We start from the raw sequence: 16,942 nt of genomic DNA on the forward strand, positions 1-16,942 counted from the left end.
ATCACAATACTATCAGCTCAACAGATGTTTAACTAAAAACAAAATTAATAAAATAAGAACATATATTTAAAAAGCAAGTACTCTCACAGATTGTGAAAGTTGTTACTAACAGAATTTCAACAAAATTTTCAATTCAGAAAGAATGGAGGATACTCAAATAAATACAGTGGTTTTATCAAATATAGCTTAGAAATGCTTTTTTCTCTGTTATGACAATACATTAATAGTCTTATACAATTCTGTCAATATAAGAACTGAATTTCTGTTTTTGGAAGTATTATCTTCACACATGCATCAAACAATTATTAAATGACTCATGAAATCATTCAAAATGGAATAAACTATTTTGTAATGCAGTTCTGTGTTTAAGCAAGATAACAGTTTTCAGCAGACGTCATCAGTATTCTCATTAAGTAGGAAATATCCACCATAACAGATCGAAACTAGAAGTAAAATTTTACAAGAAAAAAATGTGTTGAGCTAAAAAAAGTATCTTTTCTTATACTAAACAGTAGGGCTGAAAATTAGGCAAGTTTTTTGGGTATAAAGGCTACATCAGGCCTGTTTGAGCATTTGAGACTAGAAAAATAGCCTGAAAGTAGTATGAGCAGCACAGGACTACCAGGTCTTATCTTGGTATTGCTGCCCACCCTACAAAAGGTTTGGCTCCACCTCCATAAAATTCTATGCCACACCCATCCATACTACATAAAACTTGGCTCTGGGTACCCTCTGGGTAAACTTGGACAACTTCAGCCCTCAAATACGACTTTTTACAGCACCAGAATATACGCCAGAAGTCTTGGGGTGTACTGTGATGGCACAATGTGTAACAGGACAATGTCACATGAATGTGGAGGGAACAAACCTGACACTGCCTTCTCTGCCTCAACCATGCTGGCTTTGGGATTGTTCACCATGCTCACTTTCTTGTTTTGCACTGAGGCCAAACTCAAATCAACCTCTTCCTCCTCCACACACTGAAATCTGTCTTATCATCTTATTATCCCTACTGTGAAAACTTTCACTCAGGCAATCAATAACAGCAACCTTTTCTGCCAGGCAAACAAATACCCTCCCATAGCTTTTCAGCTCACAGGGAATGCTAATATTAAAGTAATACTGTTAGTTTTTTAGCTTCAAGTTCTGAATCCATCTATTTCTTTCCTTGTATTTCCAATTAATTTCCAGTTAATTCGCAATCTACAGCAACTTTAGGTGGCTTGAGAATACTGCTAGCTACCAATCTCACATATTGATTAAATTGTGATTTCCTCTTCCATGAACTCTGAAACATTGAAGATTGGACCAGCTAGTAAGACAGCTAGGTGACTAAACAAAAACAAGCAGGTAATTAATATTAACAATAAAGTGAATAGTCAGGAAAATCTGAACAAATTCTGAGAATCCTAGAAAAAATTGGGCTGTAATGGACCTCTGGAGATCATCTATTCCAGACCAAAGCTGGACTGGAAGAGGCCTCTGGAAGGAGCTTGATACCTCCAGTGTTGCTAACACAGCCTGGTCTGTGGTTAGGGTTCATTACTACAGGTGTGCTCTACAGAGTCAGCTTCATTCCAGAGCATTTCTTTTTTAAGAAACTCTTCCATTTTATTTTTCTTTCAGCAGTCTGGAGTTACCAGAACATGTTTCTTATGTAATTATTACTGCCTCTCACTTAAAATCCTTTTCCTCAAAACTGAGGAAATTGGGTGCAGTGGAACTTTGCAGTCATGTCTACTTCCATCAGGAGTCTGCATGCTTCTCACAGAAAGGTCTAACAGCTTGGAAATTGAAGGCAGGACCTATGTGAAACTTTAACATGAAACAGGCTGTCATACTCTACACAGTCAGCCTTTTCTTAAAGCCACTAGTATTCACAACTAATAAGGCAAGGATGGAAAAAGTTTGTATAAAATTTAGTATCTGGCACTTGGAATACTGGGAAAAGGTAAGATGAAGCAAACGTACTAAAATTTCTGACAGCACAGCAAATAAAAAAGGAGGAACTGAAGAGTGTTAAAACTACAAGATGATTCCATCTCCACATCCCTTTATTGAAAATACATATATGTGATTCTTACAGGCAACTTTGAGGATATGCATATCCACAAACACAAACAAACATACGCCTTATTGAAAAGCATGTGTTTTATGGCTGCCACCAGCATTATCCGATACTTCAGTACATACCATACTCCATTTAAAAAAATATTTATGTATTTTAGTTTATATTTCTCTTCAGAGTCTTATACAGACTTCATCCACCACAGAAACATAACCAACCATGGCATGAAATGCAGCAGCTGTTCAACAGCTTTTGGCAGATACACAGAAAGATTTAATGAGATGACTGGCCCAGGTAGCCAAAGCTAAGATGAATTAAATAGTGAGAATACTATTACCCGAGCTGAAAATTTGACCAGGATATTGAATTAACCTGTTATCCAAACTGCCATGATGCTTTTGGCCTGGTTCAATAAATAAAAAAAGTAACCAAACCCTATGTCAATGTCTAAATCATCTGTCTCCCATTCATTTTCCCTACCATTAATAACTTTTGAGTTTCTTGGCCATTTAAACAAAATTCAACAAAGAAGCAGATGCCTCAAATACTACATTCCTGCAAATTTTCTAACATGAGATGATAGAGAAAATAAACCCCCATTTATGTCTTTTCTGAGGGACTGCAATGGCCATGAAGACCTTATAAAATATCAGAAAACTCATGAGAGAAAAAGACCTTAAATGTAAATGTCCTGTTACCAAAAAACTTCAGTCACTGCTCGTTAAACATGTAGGACAATCTAAGACAATCAACTCTGAGAAATAAGTCCACAGGAAATCCAGCTTACTTAATTCCAAGTCATGAAAATAATTAAAAACAGTTAGAGGTTAGGACCTGGGATTTGTATTTCATGTACAAGGCATTACTTTCCACAGGAAGGAAAAAAGTATCACGAGGCTATTGAAGCAAGAAGATCTTTGTACACATAACTTTATGTGCCTTATGATTTGAATAAAACTCAAAATATAACATGCTTTAAACCACTGAGTTTTCAACCAGGAAAGAGGGGCATGCTGTTAACAAAAGCATAAAGGTTTGAAAAAGAGATTTTAAGTGGCTCCCTCTAATGCTGGGCCTAATATAGATCCTTTTTTTTTTAAACTTAACTCCATGTAGTTGTTCTTATCCTTTGGTGGTATTCTAGGATCATTTTTTCTTCATTACATAATAGAAAGCAGGGGTCTATCTAATAGAACACTTATTTAGAAAATAAATAGAAATCCATCTCCGCCAAAGTGGCATCATTTGTGACTGTATCACAAACAAAACATCAGAATCTTAACTATTCCAGAACTTTATGGTACAAAGTTTCTATACTTCACTCAAATGGATTACTCATTTGGAAGTGGCTGTGCAGGCCAAAATTCATCTCTCCAAACACAGACAACATCAGCCACACTCACCTACACCCTCTCCACAGAAAATGGAGACAGATAGACACTGTAAGACATGATTCACCTTCTCCTCAAGTAGGAGGAGATTTAAGACAGATATAGTAAAAACACCCATATCTTGGTAAAAAGCGCCTAACTGACTGGTGTTGATGCACTAAAATCACATTCCTACACTTTGGCAATATCCTGTTTTAGGAACTTATGTGCTTATTCAAATTCATGATTAATATGCTGTGCAAGCACCTGTTGGTGGCGAGACACCAAGTATCATCCAATAAATCATTTGATAATGAGTCAGTAATCCACTGATACCTAGTTGGTAATTTTCTTTCAGGCAGTGAAATTATCCAAGAGAAAATGTATTTGAATTCACGGAGATTACAAACTTGCAAAAGGAGTTCTGTACACACATAATTATATGCCCTATATTAATACAAGTATGCTTCACAGAAGTTAGAAACAATTTTGATAACAATTTCTCAGGTGGGAGGTTTTTATCACACAATCAAGACAAAAAGAAATGTTCAGCAGAACCATGGATCTATTCTTGACTAAACTTAACCTCTGGTATGTGATAAATAAACTGAGAGAAAGCTATAGCTACAACCACCAGAGGTTTACTACTGCAAATCAGATATTTATGTAAGTTCAGTAAAATAATACTGTAAAAGATTTAAAAGTTACTAAACTTAAAATTTTTAATTTAGCTCCTTAATATTACAGAAGTGCAGGTTTAAACTATGTAACTTAATGATACATTTAACTGCAAAACCAAGTATAAATAAACTATCTGAATCTAAAATAATATTTGTAGTTAAAAATGAACACATAATTCAGGCCCTAAATCAAATCACATAGGTATCAAAATGATCCTTAGATAAAGACAATCAGTCTGAAATGTTGCACAGAAACTTAGACAGGGGGGAAGCTCAATACAACCATGTAACAAGTAAAGAACAAAAATAACTCATTTGTTAACATGGTAACATGTTTTAATACAGATTTAAAAATAAATTTTAAAAATTGTTACTTACCTTGCAGATTTGAAACAATGCAGACTTGTAAATAAACTACAACTAGTCTCTTTCCAAGAGAGAATTGTCTAACTTTTCCACTACTTTCAGATCTGGAGTGGAAGATATTTTAGGTCTGGCCAAATATCACTGGAAGAAAATTTGTTCACATGTTTGGCTATGTTTTGCATTCCATCCTGTTGCTCTGGCACACAGACACAGCTAATTATAATCTGTGACATAAGCGGTTAATTCTACTGCTAAAACAGTTGTGAACTGACTCCAGAAATGAACTGCCCTTCTCTAAGACATAACCAATCCATAACGAGCACCAAAATCGCTCAACCCGTCACGTAATTTAAACTTCTTTATTAAAGTCTCAGAATGTGAGCACTCCACAGAACCTGCACGTAAAAACCATTATCAGAGTTGGCTGCTAACAGCACACAATGCAAAATTAGAAACAAAAAAGATTTCTGCTTTCTTTTCTGAATCTGTATGTAGCATCAAAATTGAATTTTAAGAGTCTATTTTCTGAAAACTTTTCATTTTAATGCTAACATTATTCTAGCTATAATGTACACTGGCTGGCATATAAAAAGTCTCTTTAAAAAAGGAAATATAGATATTGTAATATACCTATAATAGCACATATAAATTTTATACAAGAACCATACTAACAATTACCCATCTTTCCAAGAAATTAAGCCTATCTTGGTATCTAAAACACAGATGTATATATATGCATAGACACACATAAAACTAGAAGCTATATTTATATTTAAAAAATTGCATATGTTACATTCTTTCAGATTTCAGACATTTTAGAAGTTATAAGACATGCTTTTTTTTTTTCCAGTACCATCAAAGCTTTGAGCTCTCAAATGCAGAAAAAGAATTCCAGCCTGGCACTGTTTACATTAGACTGTCTATACAAACATTGACCAGCAGACTTCTTGTTCAACCTCAGATATTTTGGAATCTGTGCCAGTTGCTTTCCACAGTTTAAAAAGCATTAAAACATACATTTGCAAGATTTACAGAATAAAAGGTTTGTACCGTGTGAAGCATTGCCATCACCCACGTTTCATCTCTGAAAGCACTGTTTCCTTTTTCTCAGCCATGTGCTCACACTGTCACCACGCTTTAGAAGATGAAGCTCCTATCACACATTTAACAGCTGCAGATCATAAATTTAGGACTGACACAAATCCAACTGATCGCAGGCTTACAAGATACTTTTTTCCTCTTCATGAGTTCTGTGGCCATAAATCCTTTATCAGACTCTGTTTACATATACAAATGGTGTTCTTTTCTCTGCAAAGAAATTAATTCACTGATATCTGCCAAAAATGACAATATTTCCAATAAAAATATTTATCAGTATTTTTAAAACAAATTTTGTATTTAATCTCAAGGTTGTGTCCCAGATAAAGTATGAGGAAAGCATTTGTATGTTGTGTTAGTACCAAAGCTTTTCTTTAATTGAAATTCCTTTTAAGTAAGAGGAAGAAACCTATAAATGATGGACAATTTTGAAGGTTCATTATTTAGTCATTATTTAGTTAATTGGGTATTCATGTCTAGAGATTTTCTCCAAAATCTTTTGTCCATTCTTGGAGAAATTCAGAGGATCAGATGAAACTGGACACATGACCTTCAAAATCCAAATATTTGTAACTGCATTTTAACATGGTTTTTTTGGACATATTTGTAATTATTTGATTTCTCAACATATAAAAAAGATTGACTAACACAGTGCCTAGGTATTGAAAGATTAGATCCTATCACCCAGTAGCTCTCTTTATGAGAGAACTTTGTGCTATTTTCCATATGTGATTTCTCTTCAATGGTCTGGATGTCTCCTTTGTCTTGCTCTTCCACATAACTAATTTCTGCAAAGTTAAAACTTGAAAAAATGAAAAGAACAAATAAATACCTCAGTTAGTAACTTCTGAAGTTCTCATGAAGTAGGACTGAAGAAAGAGCAACTGTCAGTGAGTTCTGTATCATCTGAAGGCAGCTGTCTTCCTATTTAAATGCAAAGAAGGAAAAGAGAAAGCAAAATTTTGCTTGAGTATGGAGAAAAAATAAGACACATTCATGAACTACTCTTCTCACCACTTTAACTGACAACATCTTACAAGTGATAGGCCAAAATTTACTCAGCTTAAAAGTGACACAAACAAATGAAACACTGAACACCCAAGAGCTGTTTGAACTGCAAATGCTCATGACAGCAGAGTTTACAGTAAATATGAAATAAACATTAGTCAAAAATCTGTGTGCAAAATGATAAAAAATATTTCTGCTGCAACTATAAGATTGGAATCCATTAGTATAATGAACAACAACGTCAATTATGGGGTTACATTGCATTTTTACAAAATCTAAATCTTTCTGTCCCTCAAGTAATTCTCTGCACAGTTAAAGAATGTTTACATCCCACTCCTCACCCCAAGCTGCCAACCTCCTTTTCAATTAGATTTTGAAAGTCAGTGGCTGGTGACTTAGTCCTGGAAAGATAACTAAGCAGACATATTTATCTTCCACATTGTCAGAGCCCACCCATGCCAGCACCTGAATAACTAGAAGCACTTGCAAACTTATCTCAGGAAAAGAACCCAACAGAAATGATGGTTTCAATATTCTGCAATTTCAACCGAGTCTACATTTTTTCCCTCTTTTTTTTTTTTTTTTTAAACAAAAGTTCAGTGTAAGACTTCAAGAACATCTGCTTATTCCTCAAAGTACAAAACAACATAGTGGAGGAAAAGACACTATCAGGCATCAGTTCAAGTAATTAATCTAACTAGAAAGGACATATAAGATATTTGGTCCTGTCAGGTACTTTTCAAATCTGTGAGATTTTTAAAGACTGTGATAAGCACTGGTAAGCAAAGGATATTTAAGTGGTGATAAGGATTTGGTAAGCAAAGGGTATTTAGGAAACAGGAATATTCTAGCCTGTATAGGAAATGGAATTTATCTGAAATCCTGTAATTATGTGGAAAACACTAAAAATAACAAAAATTAAGCTGTACAGATGTGTAACTCCAGATGATAGCAGAGATCTTTTTCAACCTAAAAGATTCTTTGAAACAAGAGTTTTGACATACGAAATATTAAAAGATACTTTGGGGTAAAGGTTCAGAAAGATCAAGTAGTGCAGCAAAAGCAAATTTAAAGATAAAATGGTAGAAACCTTGGGGAAAAAAGTATGGATGCAAAACCAGTAATTAACCAAATTCTAAAACAACTAAAGTGGGGGATAATTTTAATAATGGACAAAAATATAAAAAGTAATTAGTTACCAGACATCTCTGAACTACCAGTGACAGAGGGGAAATGTCCAAGTATCACCTATTCTTGTTCTTGGGCATTTGCTCATGAGCTTGAATAATGATGCCACAGAAAAAATCACCTTTTCAAAACTGATGTTTACCAGTTCTCCTGACTTCCCACTACATTAGAGGCTCCACTGTGATATCAAGCAAGAGGTGTTGGAAGGAATTTTTCTAGTGTTTCCCTCCAGAGCATTTTGAATTTGCTATATTTAATGTGCTTTTTAAATTTTTAAGGGGTAGGACAGCTGTTCATTTATTGATAGATTGAGACCTTGCCCCCTCCTAAGGATAGGGATATGCTGAATATTTAAAATGGTACATAATCTTCTAAACCTGAACAAAAGAGTGAGCCAAAAGAGTCTTATATGTTTCCCATATAAACAGAGAGAAACACTTGAAAGTTACTCTTGCGCCAATTAAATCTATAAAAATGTAATTGTTTTAAAGAATTATGAAGTGGAAAATACTCCAATAGGAACCTTTTAAAATATAAAGATGCCATCCACAAATATAAGGCTTTAAGGGAGATCTGCTTAGACCATTCCATGACATCTGTAAAGAGGTGCAAAACAGCTTTGAAATTTGTGATAACTACGTTTCGTTAGAGAATTAACAATACAACAATAAACGAAAAGAGAAAAATCTGAAAAGTACTATCTAAGACAATATGAAAATTAAAGAACTTGCAAGTATCCCACTCTCCTATGTGTCAGTGCATGTCAGGACTGGTTTCTAGGAACTTTTTTCATCTGTGAGCACAAAGAGCTGGCTGTGGGTCCATTGCCTGATCACCCTAACAGTGTTTCAACCACTGCTTCAGTTGTTAGTTTGCTGTTCCTTGCTGCCTCACCCCTTTTTTCTATTCCACTTTTTAATGCATTCTCTTATCTTTCCTCCCCAGTACACTCAGTGGGTCCAGAAGAAGAATCTTTTTCACTTATTGTTCACCAGCTCTACTTAATAGCTTTTCAAATTCACATAGACACTAAATTAATTTATACGGAACTGTTTCAAATACTACAGAGAGCTAGTTAAGGGTTTTTTGGGGGAAAGGATGTGTTAAATGCTATCTTCTGCTTGGATTGCATCTTCACACAATCTGATTTAAAAATATTTCATTTCTGTGAATATAATTCTGCACAAACCTTAAAAGAGATTAAGTAGTGAAGCAACAAGTGAAAAGCTGCATGTGTACTCTGTTCTCACCACTGCACTCTGTGCAAAGATGAGCCAGACAGCTGCCCTAGAATATAGGTAAGTTGGGATAAATTTATCTTCTAAGAGCAAACAAGAAAGCTCATGTTTGTAGGCTCTTCCAAAGAGCCCAGCTAAAAAGATTAATTTGGAGTCTGTAGTTTACGCAGACTGGAAGACATAACGGAGGGACCTTGCTATAGCACTACCTTAAAAGCAGAAAATGTTGCCTAACTAAGTATCAAGGAGGAAAAAAACCACCAAATACTAAATGTCCAAGCAGATTTGTAATGATTTTGCCCTGTTGCATTGTTGGTATAATTCAAGCATTCTCCTAAGCATGGAGTGCAAATACTGTTAGCTTGAGGAAGTTAATTGTTAGCTTTTTCTCAGACAGGAAACCAGAAGTGTTTTTTTCTTTGGCATACTTACCAAAGCATATAGAAATGTATACTTGGGTTCATATGCAACTCTTTAATATTCTGGACAGGAGGGTGGAGCAAAGCATTTTTAAATAGGTGTGCTATTTTATGCATTGGGATTTTTATTTTAGGATATGATTCACTGTGCACCTACTCACAGCTCCACCAGTGAGCACTCTGTGACAGGCAGAATAGTGTATTTACAATTCCATTTCATACAGGATGTCAAATCACTTCTACAACAGATGTCAACAGCAGTGACAAGCAACAGAGAACCACGATTCATGTTCTCTGGTCATAACATTTCCTCTTACATCATCTGGCCTTTACTAAAAGCAAAACCTGAAATGCACTGAATGTCCAGAGCCAGACGTCTGCCTTGGGATATCTGAATTCTGAGGCACTCAGGTGAAACACATGGCTGTCACCCAGCACTGGTGGCTGTATGAAACAAAAACCAGAATGACTGTCCCTCCGTGGTAGAACAGGTTTATTAGGTCTTGGAAGCACTGCCTCTGTATCCACATTTTCATATTGCCTAATGGCTTGTACAGATACAAATCATAAAGAACGCAATGAATTTAAGACTCTCTTTTGCTTTCTTTCTATTTCTTTTATCTTCTTTAATTTTTCTTGCTTCCTTCACTACTCACTGACAGAGCAGAAGTACTGGTGATTGAGAGATATAAAAGCCTGTCATTTTATTATTAAATATTATATTTCAGTAACATAGTATATATTTAATTCTGAGAAAGAAAGCACTTATCTAATTTGCATTTGAAACAAAAGCATATAAAGCACATAAAATTCTGTTTAAGCCTAGTTATTCAGTGTCTACTTCATTAGTTAGAATAGTTTTCTCATTCAGTACCAGCATGCATCTTCCCAGAAAGAAAAAAAGAAAGTTAAGGCACACAAGAAAAATTTCTCCAGTTTCAAAACATTTAGAAGAGAAGCGAAAATATGGAAATTGCAGTGCTCTGGCCAGAACCCTGTAACAGGAACCATTGTCCCACAACTCATGCCCTGACAGACCCAATCCTCAGAATTTAGCGGATTCCAATTTTATATTTGGAGCAACTGACTATTAAATTATGGAAGGAATCTGCATTAGTTTAATTTTTTAAAAACTTCAGTCTTCAATAAAAGTGACAAAAATAGGGAAAACAATTTAATATTGTAAAGGTACAGTATTAAAACAGTGCTTCTTTCTTGTTAAACAAGAGGGAAAAGTTATTTTAGGATGGTCATACTACAGATCAGCATGTGTGCTCAAAGAAAGAGAATAAGTAAGACTGGCAGTTTAGTATAAATAAATGAACACATTCTCAACAATTTGTTATGAGACCTAAAGAGAACTTATTGAAATTATTTGTTGCACAGCTTACAAAATATCAAAAGTACTTGCAAACCCACCCCCCCCATAAAATTAACATTTAAAAGCTAACAGAAGAAAATGCATAGAATTGAAAAGAGAGTTAATTCAAATGTATGTTTTAGCTAATATGTAAAATGCGTCATTATCCTAATTAAATCTTGATACAAGTAAAATGAGGGTGTTAGTATAAATCAAAGAAGGAGCAAAACAAGAATATAAAGAATTTATATCCAAAATTTTATTTAGCACTAATCTAGACACAAGAAGCTGTAATTTTTAGTTATGCACATAAAACAAAACTTTAAAGTGGATCTGTTTCAAAGTTTCCTTTAGGTGAGCTCCTCAAAATATGCATCAAGATTATACTACTTTTTTTTTAAATTTTTAAATAGAGAACCTGGAAGCAGCCAGATAAGACAGAATGAAAATAGAAGAAAGCTTATGAACAAGTGATTTCCTGGCCATTTTTCTTTGCTCAGAGAACCCTTCCTTTCAGACCTGATGTCTGTCCCCTCAGTAATTATATGGCAAAAAACTCTGAAGTTCAAGGAGGTTTCCCTTTTATCACCTGTGAAATTTGACTTGCAGCTCTGTGGCCTTTGCAGCAATTTCTACTCTTAACTGTTCCTCTAAAGCTGCAAGTTTTTAGACCTTCATTGTGCGTATTCCCACTTTTTTACTCCTTGATAAATTTGTCATTTCTGAGATTGTCTTTTTTAGAGTATTTTTATGCCCCTAAGGAATTACAATCTTCTCTAACTCCTTCTGAGGTCTTCTCTGATATAGTCAGTCTTATAAATAGAACACATCAAGCAAGAAGAAAAAAGAGCCCCCAGGTTAGGCCATACCCACCTACGTTGTGGAATGAATTTCCTAATGGACAAAAGGACACACTGTTCTTCAATAATCTGCACAGTATACACCATAATATAACCAAATTATGTGTTCTCTGACATCAGACATATTTTCACTGCCACTGAATGAATTAATGTCAGTGTAGGAAAAGCTTTTATCCAATCCTGATTATCTCCTGTGGTTTTTTTGGTAGCCAAGAAAAAGCACTGTTCCCAAAGCATTTTACTTTTCCTTTAAAACTATGTTATAAACCGCTGAATGATAAATGATTTTTCCTTTTACAAGTTCCCATTGTAAAGCTGTTCTGAAGTAGATTACTATTAATTTTGCAATCAAAATCATACTACACCCTCTGACTCACTAAAAGAATGCCAGGGGAAAAAAGCTCCAGCATTTTAAAATGCCAAAAATGGGGTGGAGGGTGAGAAAAGCCACAATAAAAAGCATTTTTTTGTGCTACAGAGTAAAACAGCCTAAACCACAGATATATTAACTATTATTCTGAAAACTAGAAGTATACAGTATTTTATCGCACTTCCATTTTTGACTGCGAAACTGAGTCCCTCATTTTTAAATTCCCAAGAAATAGTTAACACATGTTAACATTCAGGCACAGAGTCAACCCAGAAAAACAGTTCACATCTTGAAGGCCTGGGCAATCTTTGGTTGACAAAACACAGTTACATATTGGGTTTGCATGGCCAGGTTTGGATAGCACAGGGGCTACAGGGGTGGCTTCTGTGAAAAGCTGCCAGAAGCTTCCCCCACGTCTGACAGAGCCAATGCCAGCTGGCTCCAAAATGGTTGTGCTGCTGGCCAAGGTTGGGCCAATCAGGAATGACAGTGATATCTCTGGCATAACATATTTGAGAAGGAAAACCCAGTTATTGGGCAGATGTAACTGTGGCCAAAGAGTAGTGGAGTGAGAACATGTGAGAGGGACAGCCCTGCAGGTCCCAGGGTCAGTGCAGAAGGAGGGGCAGGAGGTGCTCCAGGCACTGGAGCTGAGATTCCCCTGCAGCCCCTGGGGCAGACTGTGGTGAAGCAGCTGTGCCTCTGCAGCCCGTGGGGATCCTCAGGGGTGCAGAAATCCACCTGGAGCCCATGGAGGAGCCCACACTGGAGCAGGTGGATGGATGTCTGAGAGGAGCTGTGACCCTATGGGAAGCCCATGTTGGAGCAGGCTCCTGGCAGGGACCTGCAGACGTGTGGAGAGAGATGTCCACACTGGAGCAGGTTTTCTAGTAGGACTTGTGACTCTGTGGGGGTCCCATGTTGGAGCAGGCTCTGCCTGAAGGACTGCACCCGTGGAAGAGTGACCCACATTGCAACGGTTTGTGAAGAACTCTCGCCCATGGGACAGGTTCATGTTGGAGAAGTTCATGGAGAACTGTCTCCCATGGGAAGGATCCCATACTGGAGGCAAGGGAGACTCTTCTCCCTAAGCAGTGACAGGAACATGTGATGAACTGACTGTAACTTCTATTCCCTGTCTCCCTGCACTGCTAGGGAGAGGGAGGTAGATACGAGAAGGAGAAAGAGGTAGGGAAAGGTATTTTTAAAATTTGTTTTTACTTCTCATTATCCTGCTCTGATTTTGTTAGTAATAAATTCAGTAATATCCCCAAATAAAGTGTGTTTTCCCCATGACGGTATTTGGTGAGAGATCTTTCCCAGTTCTTATCTCAACCCATGAAACCTTCATTATATTTTCCCTCCCCCATACAGCTTGGAAGAGGAGAGATAGAGGAGCTCTAGTGGGCACTGAGCATCCAGCCAGGGTGAACCCACTACACATTAAAAAATATAATTGATCATTTCCCAAGATCACTCCATGAAGAACCTACTAAACCATATTTAAGAATTAAAGACTGAAGTACTTAATTCAGAGTCACTTTTCTGGATCAAGATGATTGTCCTCATCAAGTGGACAAAGGAAGCTCAGCACTTATCTCAGGAGTTTTTACCTCTTCTAGTATTTCTAAGAAGACAAGAAGAAGGCCAATGCAAAGGAAGCAGAAAATGGACAAGCAATTCTTATCAACCACCACAATAAAATAGCAATTTGTGCTTCTGCTTTCTGTGGAAAAAAACTGAACAGCCCTTAAAGAGCAGCATTAAAAGTATAGAGAAAATAATGTTTTAAGAATCTGGTTTGACATTCTGAACTTGTATTGAAGCAGAGCCTTAGTACCAAAGGTTAAGTCACAGCTCTTGACCCATAAGATGCTTTTTGAGCTACCATTCATAAGAAAGACCATAAAAATAACAATAATAATGCTGTTAGTATACCCCAACTATCTGTTTGCCCTACTGAGATTTTAGCTTTGCCAAAATGCAAGCAGAAAAATTAGGCACAGGAGAAGTGAATTTAATTAGGAACTTGCCATCTGGCATAAGCAAGCAAATGTTAAGTGGCGCCCTTTTAATATAGAAGAAACTATAATCAACCAGGGAACAGACTATAAGCTATTTCCTGTTTGATTGAAATGCTTAAATTAACTATGGGAATAGTGTAATTATCTAGTACTTTGAAGGGTTATCCTCGAGGCTGAGCTGTAGGCAACCACAGCAAGCAGACTAACCACAGTGGAGGCGCTGACTTAAAATTGACAGATGTAAACTGATAAATTTTGGCAGTCTTTTAAGAATATGACATCCCAAATTATTGAGCAGAGTTTGAATATACTTGCAAAATAAAGAGTTAATCAGGTTAAACAAGAAATAATAGTAGCGCTATCTGGAGCAATGTTTATTATAATTAGGAATCCTATTCTAACAGGTTATTTTGAAAAATAACAAATAATAAAGAAAAAAGTAGCATGGAAATGGACAACAAAATAAACTAGGCTCTACTTGGCTGCTCTAGTTGTGCAAAATAGGAGAGAATTTGTTTGATTTTAGTTAGAAACATTATCACCAAATGCCCAAGTTTCTACTCTAGTGAACGTGTGAGTCATAGTATTTTCAAAATTACTAGCCACAGTAATTGATTGGTAGGGAATACATTCATTTTAACCATAATCAGAATGCATGGTTAAAAGTTTTTTTCCCTGCTATTTACTCAAAACATTTAATGTCACATCTTTACTTCTCACACTTCATTGGCTTTGCATCAGCTGAAGTGACAACAGCTGCATCCTAGTTGGTATGATCATCTCATTTACTGTCTGGATAACTACACAAACAGGCTGCTTAATTTTCAGCCGTGCAGTCAAATACCCAGGCCATCGACTGTTAGAAAATGGCTGCAGTTACACAAAGCACAAATCAGCCTCTCCAGCAGAAAACAACTTCCAGAAATTTGCTGTCCATTTCCTAAGATAAAGGTGTCTGACTATCTCCAACCTACTGTGATGACCCAAACTTCCCCTTAAGGGTGGGTTGTCACACCTACTCTGTTACGGTGTATTAATCCAGCAGATAAGCACCAAAATCAGTCTAAAAGTGCACTATTCTAGTCAGCTCTTGTACAAAACTGAATGGACCCTTTTATGCACAGTATAACTAGCTGCATATCCAGTTTAGCCATGACTTAGAGCCATCTCTTTTTCTAGCACTTCCTAAGAAAGTATCCTTGATATTTCCTAGAATATTGATAGGAAGAGGCCTTAAAGGATAACCAGCAACATACAAGTAGCCAGTGCCAAGCCTTTTAGATTTTCAGAATATGCACGTATTTTTGAGGCTATTTCTCTTTAATTGCCATTGTTAGGCTTTATAATTAACTGATTTTACTTGCCTCATGGGAGTCTTAGAATCTGATTCTGAGTTGGCAAAACCATCAGTACCAGAGCACTTGATTTTTATATTCTCAAGCAAGTTCTAGTATACACTTGATGTACTTCTCTTTCCTCATTAACTTTGCTTGACGTGCTTAGATTTTAAGCCTTTTCTTAAGTCAAGGGCATCTTGCTTTACTATCAATAGCTAGCAGCTCTTATTTCTTATACAATTTAGTGCTCCTTGTCTGTCTTGTATATAATATCCCCAAAAGACAAAAAAAATAATAGAGGCATTTTAAAAACAGATATATAGCCTAATACATTCACAGTTGCATGTGAAAATACTTACAGGTATCTCTCAAAATTCCCCCACAATTCTCTACTGCTTGCCAGAAGAGTGAGCAGAGGGAAAGGATGGCAGTTTCGTTTGCTACTGAAATAGTTTGGGGAGAAAAGGTCTGGTCAAGACTATATTCAGATTTTCTTCTGAAAATGGCACAGGAAGAGAAGCAATATTTTTGGATATTTGTTTTCTCCTTACATTTTTAAGACTGAATCAAGGAGGGATTGGCACTTTGACACCTGAGGCTAGAAGAGAAGTTGCCTCCAGCCATACTGATTTTCATGACAGCTTTCCTGGGTATGTTGTAAGCTGAAGACTGGAAAGTCAGGAAAGACAGACACTGAGTGTTGCATTTGTGATATTTTGCATCCAACAGCACATAGGAATACTTTTCCTGCAGTGATATGGATACCCAAGTGACTGTGAAAAAGTGAAGACAATGACTCACCTTCAGGTTACACATTCCGGAACTGGAAGGAGTTGAATGAAAATGTGTTTGCACTGTTGCTAGGGAAGTCGTTCAATCCTTGGAGCAGATTGTAACAATGCTTCATGTAAAGGCCATGCATTAAGAGACTAGGATGAGCAGCTAGTAAAGTACTGTAAGAAAGTTTGGCCTTACTCTGAGAGAAACTAATGGAGGAAATCCCACAGAAGACAGACCCTAAACAGAGAAGGAGCATTTTGAGGCTGCTGGTTTAGTAGCCAATTTGCAACAGAAAGATACCACGTCTGCTCTTGATGCTTAATGGGCAAGTTACAGGTTAAGAAGAATGGCCTTTAAGATGTAGAAGACTACCTCTGTGAGCAACAAAACTGTACACTCTGAACATTTTCCAGCAGCACCTTCCCCAAGATGATACAGGAAATTAGTATACCCTTTGAATCATACAATGTAACCTCAACAGAACGGCCCAAAAGACAGAGATTCTTCTACATTAAATTGCATCTCTTTGCTCAAGTAGCATTTTATATCCCCATATACTGCAAGAATCTTGTCTCCACTGCAAGAGAAGTCTTCTCTTGTCTTTTACTGCAAAAGAATAGATCAGGCTTTCATACCATTATTTCTACATGCAGCATATTCCTATAGTAAGTCTATACCTTAGGTAGCCTGCTTTCTTTTCAAGCAATCAGTGTTTGAAACAATGATTTGTACATGGTCTACACACTGTCAAATAGCTCCACTTTAAATCTCCTTCT

At 36.5% G+C, this 16,942-nt stretch overlaps 1 protein-coding gene across 3 annotated transcripts in view; it reads right to left on the minus strand.

Moving 5' to 3' along the window:
• The window catches only part of SGCG (sarcoglycan gamma), a 101,833-nt gene that overhangs the window by 64,224 nt on the left and 20,667 nt on the right, over positions 1-16,942 (minus strand). For 2 of the 3 annotated variants that reach the window (XM_083855638.1, XM_083855637.1), the window contains exon 2: positions 6,415-6,506. The gene's annotated coding sequence lies outside the window, so the exon portion shown is untranslated. Of the gene's footprint in view, positions 1-4,496; positions 4,622-6,414; positions 6,507-16,942 lie in introns of those variants that run through there. The other variant, XM_083855639.1, reaches the window with a different exon arrangement.

Source organism: Zosterops lateralis, assembly GCF_965231275.1.
Source record: "Zosterops lateralis genome assembly, chromosome: 2".
Classification (NCBI taxonomy): domain Eukaryota; kingdom Metazoa; phylum Chordata; class Aves; order Passeriformes; family Zosteropidae; genus Zosterops; species Zosterops lateralis.